Source organism: Podarcis bocagei (genome assembly GCF_964188305.1).
Source record: "Podarcis bocagei genome assembly, chromosome: Z".
NCBI classification, from domain to species: domain Eukaryota; kingdom Metazoa; phylum Chordata; class Lepidosauria; order Squamata; family Lacertidae; genus Podarcis; species Podarcis bocagei.
The window spans coordinates 34,919,871-34,932,189 of NC_138140.1; the positions used below are offsets into that span (position 1 = coordinate 34,919,871).

General features: G+C 44.9%; 1 long non-coding RNA gene across 3 annotated transcripts in view; it reads right to left on the bottom strand.

The window, feature by feature from the left end:
- Positions 1-12,319, bottom strand: part of LOC308578889 — a 39,026-nt gene that overhangs the window by 8,496 nt on the left and 18,211 nt on the right. The gene's annotated exons all lie outside the window — the stretch shown is intronic.

Sequence of the window (12,319 nt, forward strand, 5' to 3'; positions counted from 1 at the left end):
AGGTATTCAAATTCTAGACAATGTTTTGCCAATAAATGACAAAAATACTCAAGCTTCCCATTCCAACTTCACTGCAGCTTTGATTACGAAATCTATGGGATGTTGAAAGGAAGTCCTGACGTGGATATAGGTGGCTTACTTGCCCCAGAGTGGAAAACCTTGCAGGATTTGCTACTTCTGGTTTTGTTTTTAAAATATGTGGAGTTTAGCCTGAGTTGAAGAAGTAACTCATAAATTACCATGTTGCCAAAGGCTTGGATGACCCTGAAAAATTATGTGTTGTTTTGTGGGATTTTATCTTATATGGAACAAATACACACACACAAGATTCCCTCCCCACGGTGTAACGTGAATACAATGTACATTACGGGCCTTTTAGTTTAATATTTGCTACACCAGCTTCATTCAGGTGGAATGTTTCTTCGAAGATCAGCAGGAGCAGCGGCTATGAATAGCGGGTGCAGCACATTAAATATTCATATTGCTTTTTAATTGAATTTAATGCTTCTTTTCTTTCTTATAGTGTATTTTATTACTTTATATTTTGTTTCATAATGCATTCTATGAAATTCAATTTGCAATACAATAAAATACAATATAAGTAATAAAAGAAGCAATAAAAATACAATTAAAGCCATACAGCATCTAGCAGAGCAATTGCTACTACAGGCAGAAAAATCATTTAAGTGGTCCGTCAAGACCCTAAGCAATTTTCAAGTGGTCTGGGGGGTTGGGGAAGCTTAGAAACCACTGCTCTACACTGATTGGCAGCAGTTTCTCCAGGGTTTCGGGTAAGAGTCTACTTCAGTCTTTTTTTGGAGATGCAAAACATGAAAAGCAGATGGTTTATCATTGAGCTATGTCCATTCTCCAAGGAATAAACTAAAAAGACAAAGCATCCAAACCATCCAGTCCCCCTCACCTAATGTTTGGATACCTGTGCAGAATTAAATGTTACCTGGTAATATTATCCCTATCTCTGGCATAAAATGAGTAGCAAAATATGAGACCCTTTCCCCTGCCCAATAATTTTGAACAGTGCTGTGGGGGAAGATGATGCTAGGCTGAGTTATCTAGATTGCCATTAAATGAATTAAGATCCTCAAACGGCAGGCTGGTCGCCATATGAATGGCAGGCTAGAGAAGTGGCCAGTCAGGATGCTATTTTTAATTACTAGCAGCAGTGGAAAGAAAACCCTCGCCTCCTTGTTGCCATGACAACTTTAGTTCCCATCAACCTGAAACTTGGGTTGCCATAGCGACATGAACTGCCAAGCCACTTTCCATCACCAGGCCCCAATAAGGAATCAAGATGGCTCCTAAAGTAGTTAGTTGGAAGTTTTCCATACCTGAAAATCTTGGGTGCTGCTATTTCTCCAGGGTGGTGGTAGAGGGAGAAACAGATCATTGCTTATTTGCCTATGATAATTAATATAAATGTCAAAGCACCCCCTTGATTGAACTGAGATTGATTTTAAACGCATTAAAAACCATTTCCTGAAAAATAACACTGTTATATGACACCCATTTGATGGCTAACGCACGTTAAACGGGGGCTTCCTCCTTTCAAAGGAAACCCCAGCATTTCAGCATGTCTCCAGCATTAGTTTTGCATTTCTCTGTAATAAAGTCCCCCGAAATCCCTATAAAAGTGGGGCCTTGCTTCTCAGAACCCCATAATGGAGCTATCCTCCACTCAATACAGTCTCCATCAAACGCAGGAAGTGTGGCATGAAAATGTAATAAATAACCAATAACTCTGTTCCAGGTCAGGAGAAGATCATTACTTCATGTGTCACAGGTTCAAGCCTTGCTAGTAAACTCAGGGGTTCTGGGATGGATCCTTGACTTATATTAGGGCCTTCCTGCTCAGCTGCATGAACACCAAATCTGAGATCTAGGGGCTGCCCCTGGTAATATCATGGGGCTGAGCCCTGGTGACAGAGGTTAATTGGGAGAGGGAAACAGTGGAAGGAAGACACCCCGCCCCACTTCAGAGTAATTTGTAGGCAGGGAGAGTCCACCCATGAGGTAAGGTGAGGTGACTGCCTCATGCAGCAGGATCCACAGTGGCAGTAGACCTGGCCTCCAGGGAATGCATTGCCTGCTGCTGCTGCGGTAAAACAGCAGCTGTGGCACACTCCTTGGAGGCCGGATCTGTCGCCTCCTTGGCAGCTGCCCCCCAATGCCACATGTGCAGCAGCATCTGGGGGCGCTGCTCTTCTTCTCCTCCCACCCTTGATCTCATTGTAGATCTTTGGTCCCCCTTTGTTCTTAGTGTAGCTCTTCACTCACCCCTTCTTCCCTGGTGGAGGGAGTCAACATTTTATGGTTCACTTTTGTTGTTGTTGTTTAGTTGTTTAGTCGTGTCCGACTCTTCGTGACCCCATGGACCAGAGCACGCCAGGCACTTCTGTCCTCCACTGCCTCCAGCAGTTAGATCAAACTCATGCTGGTAGCTTCAAGAACACCATCCAACCATCTCATTCTCTGTCGTCCCCTTCTCCTTGTGCCCTCCATCTTTCCCAACATCAGGGTCTTTTCCAGGGAGTCTTCTCTTCTCATGAGGTGGCCAAAGTATTGGAGCCTCAGCTTCACGATCTGTCCTTCCAGTGAGCGCTCAGGGCTGATTTCCTTCAGAATGGAGAGGTTTGATCTTCTTGCAGTCCATGGGACTCTCAAGAGTCTCCTCCAGCACCATAATTCAAAAGCATCAATTCTTCGGCGATCAGCCTTCTTTATGGTCCAGCTCTCACTTCCATACATCACTACTGGGAAAACCATGGCTTTTACTATACGGACCTTTGTTGGCAAGGTGATGTCTCTGCTTTTTAAGATGTTGTCTAGGTTTGCCATCGCCTTTCTCCCAAGGAGCAGGCGTCTTTTAATTTCGTGACTGCTGTCACCATCTGCACTGATCATGGAGCCCAAGAAAGTAAAATCTCTCACTGCCTCCATTTCTTCCCCTTCTATTTGCAAGGAGGTGATGGGCCCAGTGGCCATGATCTTCGTTTTTTTGATGTTGAGCTTCAGACCATATTTTGCGCTCTCCTCTTTCACCCTCATTAAAAGGTTCTTTAATTCCTCTTCACTTTCTGCCATCAAGGTTGTGTCATCTGCATATCTGAGGTTGTTGATATTTCTTCCAGCAATCTTAATTCCGGCTTGGGATTCATCCAGCCCAGCCTTTCGCATGATGAGTTCTGCATATAAGTTAAATAAGCAGGGAGACAATATACAGCCTTGCCGTACTCCTTTCCCAATTTGGAACCAATCAGTTGTTCCATATCCAGTTCTAACTGTAGCTTCTTGTCCCACATAGAGATTTCTCAGGAGACAGATGAGGTGATCAGGCACTCCCATTTCTTTAAGAACTTGCCATAGTTTGCTGTGGTCAACACAGTCAAAGGCTTTTGCATAGTCAATGAAGCAGAAGTAGATGTCTTTCTGGAACTCTCTAGCTTTCTCCATAATCCAGCGCATGTTTGCAATTTGGTCTCTGGTTCCTCTGCCTCTTCTAAATCCAGATTGCACTTCTGGGAGTTCTCGGTCCACATACTGCTTGAGCCTTCCTTGTAGAATTTTAAGCATAACCTTGCTAGCGTGTGAAATGAGTGCAATTGTGCGGTAGTTGGAGCATTCTTTGGCACTGCCTTTCTTTGGGATTGGGATGTAGACTGATCTTCTCCAATCCTCTGGCCACTGCTGAGTTTTCCAAACTTGCTGGCATATTGAGTGTAGCACCTTAACAGCATCATCTTTTAAAATTTTAAACAGTTCAGCTGGAATACCATCACTTCCACTGGCCTTGTTATTTGCAGTGCTTTCTAAGGCCCATTTGACTTCACTCTCCAGGATGTCTGGCTCAAGGTCAGCAACCACACTACCTGGGGTGTACGAGACATCCATATCTTTCTGGTATAATTCCTCTGTGTATTCTTGCCACCTCTTCTTGATGTCTTCTGCTTCAGTTAGGTCTTTACCACTTTTGTCCTTTATTATGGTAATCTTTGTACGAAATGTTCCTTTCATATTTCCGATTTTCTTGAACAGATCTCTGGTTCTTCCCATTCTGTTGTTTTCCTCTATTTCTTTGCATTGCTCGTTTAAGAAGGCCTTCTTGTCTCTCCTTGCTATTCTTTGGAAATCTGCATTCAATTTCTTGTATCTTTCATTATCTCCCTCGCATTTTGCTTGCCTTCTCTCCCCCGCTATTTGTAAGGCCTCGTTGGACAGCCACTTTGCTTTCTTGCATTTCTTTTTCATTGGGATGGTTTTAGTTGCTGCCTCCTGTATAATGTTGCGAGCCTCCACCCATAGTTCTTCAGGCACTCTGTCCAGCAAATCTAAATCCTTAAACCTGTTCCTCACTTCCACTGTGTATTCATAAGGGATTTGGTTTAGATTGTATCTTACCTGTCCAGTGGCTTTTCCTACTTTCTTCAGTTTAAGCTTGAATTTTGCTATAAGAAGCTGATGATCTGAGCCACAGTCAGCTCCAGGTCTTGTTTTTGCTGACTGTATAGAGCTTCTCCATCTTTGGCTGCAGAGAATATAATCAATCTGATTTCGATGTTGCCCATCTGGGGATGTCCATGTGTAGAGTCGTCTCTTGTGTTGTTGGAAAAGCGTGTTTGTGATGACCAGCTTGTTCTCTTGGCAGAACTCTATTAGCCTTTGCCCTGCTTCGTTTTGATCTCCAAGGCCAAACTTGCCAGTTGTTCCTTTTATCTCTTGATTCCCTACTTTAGCATTCCAATCACCTATAATGAGCAGAACATCCTTCTTTGGTGTCACTTCTATAAGGTCTTGTAAGTCTTCATAGAATTGGTCAATTTCAGTTTCTTCAGCACCAGTAGTTGGTGCATACATATGGTTCACTACAGGAGTAAAAATGTATTGGGTTGGCCCTGTTTGCAGCCAGCTCCTGCTTCCTGCTGTACTGAAGCTTGCAAGTTGCAGTCTTCTTCCTCTTCTTCTTCTTCTTCTTCTTCTTCTTCTTCTTCTTCTTCTTCCATTTAAATAAAGGTATTTTCACTCATGCTGGAGGAGACTCTTGAGAGTCCCATGGACTGCAAGAAGATCAAACCTATCCATTCTTAAGGAAATCAGCCCTGAGTGCTCACTGGAAGGACAGATCCTGAAGCTGAGACTCCAATACTTTGGCCACCTCATGAGGAGAGAAGACTCCCTGGAAAAGACCCTGATGTTGGGAAAGATGGAGGGCACAAGGAGAAGGGGACGACAGAGGACGAGATGGTTGGACGGTTTTCTCGAAGCTACAAACATGAGCCTGACCAAACTGCGGGAGGTGGTGGAAGACAGGAGTGCCTAGCGTGCTCTGGTCCATGGGGTCACAAAGAGTCGGACATGACTAAACGACTAAACAACAACAACAATTTTCACTCACCTGCAGATCCAATTCCATCACCTGGAAGGGACCAGGTAGACCTGGAGGCTTTAGGTCAGAAATGGAGGTCTGGCAACCGTAGTTCCAGGGTTCAGCCCCAGCTATGAAAGCAGAGTCTTGACATCAATTAAACGCAAAGGAACCCTAACATAACAGTATGTTCTAGCCCTGCTGTTGGAAATATAGTAAGGACCAGGCCTGAGTTTTAAAGAGACCTATCTCAGTTAAATCCTCTTTCATCCCCAATATGGGAAAGAGATGTGCGTCTTTGTGTGCTTGTGCAGAACCCCCTAAATTTTGTACAGTGGAAATGTACACCCGCCCGTTGCCCCACCCATTTTGCATTTGACTCTCCCCACCACTGGAATGTGGTCCCCAGAAGCTTACACTTAAGGGAATGTGGCCCTTAGGCTGAAAAGGTTTCCCCATCTGTGAGGCAGGTAGATGAAAACTAGAAGATAGAGAAATAGACAGATATCCCTAGGATGGCAACGGGAATCAGAAGGGGGCCATTCTCAAGAGTAGAGAGCATATTCCTTGGATGACAGCAGTCCCTGGTTCAGTCCTTGCCATCACCAGACTCACAGCTACCAGGGCTGAGGGGAAACCCCATTTGAAGTTGCTAACTAGACACCACCAGACGCAGTAGGAAGCACCAGGCTAGATCCACCAGAGATTTAACTCAAAGCAGGACCACTTCATAACCGTTACTTCCTTGAACAGCCTTCTTCCATGCAAAAGTATTCATTCAACCAGAGAACGCCTGCGCTCTCCGCTGCCTCACAGCAGAACATGTTTCACTGCCATCCTGCAAACCTCCCTTTTGCTTTTCACAAAAGGGCCTCAGCACCTTCCTGAGAGCGCCAGCACCTGGCCAATATACAATGCGACTGGACTGCCACCTAGTGGTACGTCCAAGATGCTTCCAGGTAGTCATTTATTATTATACGGGACATTTTGTTATTTTAAATGATTTGTTCCCTTTATTGCAGGACTCTGTTTTGTCATCGTGCTTTGCTGCACTGATGGATACAACCATATCCTTTGGTCTTTGGATCCTGTGCCACTATTCCTAGACAAAATAGGGTCAAGGGAAACTGCCTAGGCAGACCAATAGATCATCTAGCTCACAATTGTCCACACTGCCTGAAAGCCCACCTGGTGAGGGGGTGGTTTGAACCCGGGACCTTCTGCATGCAAAGCAGATGATAACATCAGTGCAGAAGACTCACAGGAGACCCTCCAGCGAGGTGTTTGGACATTTGCTGAGATATGGAATGAGAAAAGTTGACAAATTTTCTCTACCATTAGTGTAAAAAGAATAAGACTCCAATTTACATAGAATGCTTTGTCAGGCAGCTTCCACACTTAAGTACTTAGCAGTTTGAGACTTTGGCCTCCCCATAGCTTTCTGTGTTCCATCATAATGTTAAGATAGGCATTCTTCTGTCTTGCCCCCACCCCACTCTTGACTAAACCTTACTGTCTTTCCCTATTCCATCCCTATTCCTATACTATTTTAGGTGGAATTGGTGGGGACTGGATTCAAGCACTGCCTGACACTGCCCCCCCCCCTCAGGCCATCACTGCCCCCCCCCCAGTTACCCTTACTCCTGGCCCATCTCAAAACAGCAACATAAAAGCACCACCACATTTCAAGCAATCTCTGCAAGTCCATTAACTTTTGGTCATCAGACGTCTTTTGGTTTCAACAGATTGCTGAACAAATGGCTGGATTTTGAGAATGTACAGATGTTTGGCTAAGGATAAGTCCTTCCCCTCCCACATCTTTTTTTTTTTTTTTGGATTCTAGGAAAACAAAACAATAAACAGCTTGAGACACAATAACAGTTACAGTCACTAGTTTTCCATCCCTGGCCATGGGCAGGGCTCGCTCTTTTTGCTCAGCAAAGAGCAATTAGGGCTGCATATTTCCAATATGAGGGAAATGATCCAAAGGTCCGGTTTTGCTGCTGCAGCCATGTGCGGGATGCCAATGGCCATTCCTGTAGAAGGACGTCAAGCTGTAGAAACTGCAGCTGGACTTGTCTCTCTCTGTCAAGTCCAGCTCCTCAGCTTTAAAGCAGGTGGCCCAATGTCAGCCCCAAGGGAAGAGCTGGAGAATGCCCTTTGGAGACCTTGAGGAGCAGCTCTGTAGCTCCACATGCCGTCAGCCTTCCTGAACGAGAGAGCCTTGCTATGGACCTCTGTAAAGCAGGCCCCACTGGCAACAAGATTCTGCCACATCAACAGATGCATCATCTGTCGACACAACTTTTATCAGTATGGGGTAGGGATGGGTGGATCTGCCAATTCCAATTCTCTTGATTTCCTGTTTTTCAAAAGACATTTAGTTTTCCATATTTCTGCAATCTGTGGTTATAAACAACAATAACCTAAAGAAGATTCATCAGCATTTTAGTGCAAATTTCATCTAATAAACCTGTTTTCCTATGCAGTTTTCTATGCAGGCCTAATATCTTTGCAAAGCAATTTCCCCTAATATCATGCATTTCTATGTTATTTTCATAAATATACGCAATATTATGCACAAATATGTTCATTTTTGTACACATTACTGGGCAGGAGAAATTGCATTGCAAATTCAAGCAATGTAAATGTCAAAGGATGGCTGTTCTTTGCTTTGCATATTGTTTCACAAAACGCAAATTTGGTAATTTTGGAATTAAAAGAGAGCTTAAATGAATGTCTTCCCCATCCCCACTTTCCCCTAGCAAAATTCGCAGATTACCACTGAATCAGAGCAAACATTAATGAGCTTCTCTCCAGATTGACGTTTGCTACAATTTAGCAGACGTTTTTAGTTTCGGGAGGGAAAGTGGTGTGGCAAAGGCAAAGCCACTGAGACCAGTGTCTAGAAAGCACAGGACAAGCACAAGAGTGGATGGGCCCAGAGCAAGCAAAACAAATTTTGCATGTGTATCAGAGGCCTTGGATCTTGAAGCAACTAGAGTTCCCAACTTTCAACAGGCTGCTTCCACCCTGTCGTTAACTGTTGCTTGGTGCGCAGCCATTAGCAGACAGCCATGCTAGTGCTGGGAGCTTCACCTGCTCAGGTGAGCTGCAGTTTCCAGTACAATCCTCCAAGTCCAAGTGTGGCAAGGAACTTTCTTCAGAAACAAGGCATTGGCTACCCCAAGCCTGTTCTGCTCACTTTCTGCTGTACCTGATTTCCTAAGCACTTTGCATGTTAAGATTTACAAATGCTTTCAGGAGACTGTGATGCACCAGCTGAGCAAGCAATGGGAAGGAGTTAAAAGTGTTGAGCTGGCCGGCTTCTCTGTGTTGGCAGCCAAGGAAGAGGCTTCCTGGGAAAGCTGCAGTGTAAGGGATTGATTTCCCTTGGAATTTGCCTTTGACTGGGTGAACGTTCTTGATGATACAAGAAGGCTCAAGAAGGTAGGCGGGAGAGAGTCCTAGCCAAGGACAGCAACAATAGCAACAGTTCATTAGAAGCCCCAGCAGAGCCCTCACTATTCCACAAGACAGTGCTAGGTGGTTCCCTAGGACAGGACTTTGTGACGGGGTGGCAGCAGCTGCAGCACATTAGAAGAACGGAGGAAGCAGGCTGCATGCAATTGCCTTCTAACCCCTGGATTCAGCAAGTATTAAAATACTCTCCAGGCTACCTTCCTGTATTGAGGTGATCTCCTGGGTTATGGGCCATTAAGAGAGCAAAGGGAAAATGAGAAGGCAACTCAGAGATACTCCTCACTCAACTCAGAGATGGTTAGAATAGCAAAGCTGGAGTTTAAAGTAGGCAGTGATGTGATCTAGAAGAAAAGCAGCAAGCTGGAGAGAGAGTCAAATCAGCATTTGATATCTATGTTTTATTTCTGCTTGTTTCTTGGGAGAAACAAGACCCTTTGGGGGTGCTGATGCTCTGCACCCCTCCATCACAGCCTAATAAAGCCTCACATATCATAAAGACACCACAGTTTCCACTGTGCTTCATTCCAAAAAGAAACACAAACCTTGGGTACGCCCAGAATCCCGTACCGCTCAGAGATTGGTGGCGTGCAACAATATTCAGAAGCTCAGGGAAAGCAAGGAAATGTGAATCCAAAATGTCTGTGGTCTGTCATTACATCTCTGGACAAGTGTTTGTGGATAGATTCAACAGCAGGATTGTTACTTCTGACAGATGCTGCTCACAGTTCACCAGAGAAAAACAGTGTCTCTTTAGACAGTTTCAGGAGTTGAAACTGAAAGGCATTGAAATACCCTCCTTGCAGTTGGCAGCAGTTGTTGGCATAGAGCTAACAACACCCCTGGAACAGCCTGCAGGTTTTGATTGTGCCCTCCTTTCGCACAGCACTAGCAGTCAAGGGAGAAGCAGACGGAAGATTATCTTAGGCAGCAAAACTCTCGCTAAAATCAGGGAGTGGCTAATGGAAGCTTTTCCAGGAATCTGTGCGTGCATTTCTGCACGTTAGCAGAATCATGAGAGGCTTCCCGCAATGATCATAGAGGGAGGGGGAGGGAGGGGGGAGGGAGGGAGGAGGTGTGATGGTGTGCCTTTTGCCAGCACCCCCGGGTGAGGATTGCCATGCCCAGAAGGAAATAAATGATGCACCAGCTGCCCGTTGAGGGCAAGTGCCTTGGCATAGCCCATGGAAAGGAAAGCAGCTGACTCTCCTGCTTCCTAGAGAGACTCCTGTTCATAGTCATGCCTTGCAGGCACAGCCGTCTCCGCTGTAATTTGAAGAGCATTTATTAGACTTACATAACCCAGGCGGATTGTGGCACTCTCTGCCAGCTGCCTTCTTGAACAGCAGAGTCAGAGCAAGGGCATGGATGGCAAGTGAAATCCTCTACTGTTGAAAGTCAATCTGGAAACGGCTGGGAGGGAAGCAGAGGTGTTTCTCTGGCCCTCTCAGCTACTGTACAAGCAGTGAAAGAAGCGGGCGGCAACGGAGCAAAATGTACCAGTTGTAAGAGCCAATGCCAGGCTGTTGATGCTGTTCCCATGGTGACAGCATCCCCAGGGATGCCTGAACACAGCTCTTCCATTTCTTTACCCACAAAGATGTAAGTAGCAACCCTTGCATTGTTGCCAGTGCTTGGAGTTAGCTAGTTTTTTGGGGTTCTTTCCTGAAATGTTTTATTTGGGTGAATTAAGGCCCAGCTCTCTGGGCTGCAGAATCGCCTTTAAAACACCCAGCCCTCACAAGTTGGGGAGGTACAGCCCCAAACCCCATCCAAGAGCATAAACGAACTCCTAGGATTACCTTGGTAGTCTACAGCAGGTGTGGAGAACACATTCCCAAAGCAGTTTAACAACTGATCCCTCTTCCCAGCTCTGTGAAGGGAATAGGTGTCTCCTACCGACTCTCAGCACCCTTAGCAAACTACAGTTCCCAGGATGCTTTGGGGGAAGCCACAACTGATAATGTGGTATAACAGTGCTTTAAAAGTCTGGTGTGGATGAGACCATTCTTTGGTTTGCTTTAAATTTCTTCTGCTGCTTCTTTTGGATTTTAATATTATGTGCTTCTAACCTACCCTGGGACCTTATAGTTAAGGGCAGGGAAGAAATTTCTGAAATAAATCCCTAATAATTAAATATTTAACAAATCAATGATGATGACAATAATCATCACAACCACAGCATGCAACATAAAAGAAGTCTGGTGTACACTCGACATTTTTCCTTGAGTGGAAAATCTATTTATTTCACGTGATTCATATACCTCTTATTGTAATAAAGCCTCAAAGTGGTTTACAAATCGTACATTTGGACACAATTTATTCACATCATTGTAAAAGTAAAGGTAAAGGTACCCCTGACTGTTAGGTCCAGTTGCGGATGACTCTGGGATTGCGGCGCTCATCTTGCTCTATAGGCCGAGGGAGCTGACGTTTGTCTGCAGACAGCTTCCGGATCATGTGGCCAGCATGACTAAGCCGCTTCTGGTGAACCAGAGCAGCGCACTGTGATAGGAATTTTATGGTTTTAGATATATAGTAATGTTCATAACTCCACATACATGGATCAGTACAGGAAGGCAGACCTGGAACCATTTTGATTCCTAAACTGACCAAATCCTTTCTCTGCAAGGTTAAAAATGGAAAAGCCTCCCCATTGTCTCTTCCTTTAATCTGTGTTTGAATAAGGTGTGAGCCTGTGACCTGGCCCAGGAAATAAGTATTTTAGCATTACAAAAGAATGGCCAGGCTCCCCAGAAAATCCAATCAAGTAACCTGCTAGACAGGAGATAAACAAGGAGAAGAGAAAAACAACATTTAAATTTCTGTGATGTAGGTGGGATGTATCTGAGGGGTGGTCTTAGGTTACACCCCTTCTGTGATGTATGCATAATGTTTCTGGGGGTGGTCCTGATCTAGAGAAGGGGAATTTCAAAAGTCTTTATAAGGCCTTGCAGGCCATTGTTCTGGGTCCTCTTCCTCTCCTGCGTGTGAGGGGGGTACCCTGTTGCAACAGATCAATAAAGATCAAGCTTACTAGCTGCTTTGCTTCTCAATATTCTCTGGTTGGCCTCTGTTATTTTCTCCTACCAATAGGGAACCTATGTAAGGACTCTATATGGGCTCTTGGATACCCCATAAGGGAAAAGGGCATATTTTTATTTACAACAGCACGGAAACACCATTTACCTTCCCACCAGAGCAGTACCTATTTATCTACTTGCATTTTGACGTGCTTTCAAACTGCTCGATGGGCAGGAGCTGGGATTGAGCAACAGGAGCTCACCCCGTCACAGGGATTTATTTGAACTGACGACCTTCTGATCGGCAAGCCCTAGGCTCTGTGGTTGAGACCACAGCGCCACCTGCATCCCTTCACATCATTGTACCCTTAGTTAAATGAATGTCTACCAAACTTTCTGCTCTTGAGCTCATGAACAATCTATTCTGCATTACAGA